Source organism: Priapulus caudatus, unplaced genomic scaffold, assembly GCF_000485595.1.
Source record: "Priapulus caudatus unplaced genomic scaffold, Priapulus_caudatus-5.0.1 Scaffold863, whole genome shotgun sequence".
NCBI classification, from domain to species: domain Eukaryota; kingdom Metazoa; phylum Priapulida; class Priapulimorpha; order Priapulimorphida; family Priapulidae; genus Priapulus; species Priapulus caudatus.
Window position 1 is genome coordinate 37,580 of NW_014577924.1, and position 1,540 is coordinate 39,119.

Consider the following 1,540-nt stretch of genomic DNA (forward strand, 5'->3'; position numbering starts at 1 on the left):
TTCTGGGTAGGGTGGTGTGTGTGGTTTTGCTAGGGTGGGTGGTGTTGATGTGTTTTCTGGGTAGGGTGGTGTGTGTGGTTTTGCTAGGGTGGGTGGTGTTGATGTGTTTTCTGGGTAGGGTGGTGTTTGTGGGTTTGCTAGGGTGGGTGGTGTTGATGTGTTTTGTTGGGTAGGGTGGTGTTTGTGGTTTTGCTAGGGTGGGTGGTGTTGATGTGTTTTCTGGGTAGGGTGGTGTTTGTGGTTTTGCTAGGGTGTGTGGAGTGCTAGAATGCTTACAGGCTGCATCGTTTGTAGTTGCTATCTGAGGGAGTAAAGTTCTCATGCCCTCGACAGCACCACCAATGACCTGAGATAACAAAGAGTGCTCCTGTTCCTCGTTAGTACCCGGTAGCTGAAGCAATAGCGTACCCATCTCTTCCATCCCCCTACCTACTATATGCGACAGTGCAGCATCGGCCGTATGTCTGGCAGTAGATTCCATCTTAGTTAACAGATGACCTATGTTTACTGGCCCTGTGTCTGCTGCATTAGAGGAAGTGGGATCTACCGGAGTCGTGGCGGGTTGATGAGTAGGGGGCAGTGAGTTCTCGGCCGCTTGCACAGTCACTGGTGGCTTGTGCTTATTGTTGTTGTTATTACCATTTTTGCGCTTATCCTTTATTTGCGCAAGCAGACCGTCTCTCCCGGGAGCTGGGGGAGGGGCTGGGGGGTCTGTCGCCGGGGGAGGGGGTGGTACTGCACTCGTTCCAGAGCTTCTTCTTGCATTTATTTGAGCAAACAGACCGTCTCTCCCTGGAGCTGGGGGAGGGGGTGGAGGGTCTGTCGCCGGGGGAGGGGGCGGTACTGCACTCGTTCCAGAGTTTCTCCTCGCATTTATTTGAGCAAACAGACCATCTCTCCCAGGAGCTGGGGGAGGGGCTGGAGGGTCTGTCGCCGGGGGAGGGGGTGGTACTGCACTCGTTCCAGAGTTTCTCCTCGCATTTATTTGCGCAAACAGACCATCTCTACCGGGAACTGGGGGAGGGGCTGGAGGGTCTGTCGCCGGGAGAGGAGGTGGTACTGCACTTGTTCCAGAGCTTCTTCTTGCATTTATTTGTGCGAACAGACCACCTCTTGCTTCTGCTGGAGGCAGGTCATCGGTAGACACCCCCGCGGTAGAAGCAGTATCGGACGGTGGTCCCCCCACAGCAGTAGCGCTGCCCCTCGCTCTGATCGAGGCAAGTACCGCATCCTTGCCACCAGATGGCGCCTCCGTCATACTCGAGTCTCGCCGGGCCCTGATCGACGACAGCACGGCGTCGCGGGCAGGGGGCGCCGGCGGCACGTCGCTCAGGTCCGCTCGCGGGGGAGGGAGCGGGGCTGCTGGAAGCGGAGGCGGCGATGCACCGCCCACGAAGGAAGCCACCTCACGCTCGACATCGGAAGGAAGCTCGCCCTGGAGAATCCCGCTTGAAGTCGCGTCACGGAAACACCGCTGCGCGCTGCCAACACCGACCCCGTGATGTCATCGTTGACCCTGGCGACGGCGGTCGCCGACGGC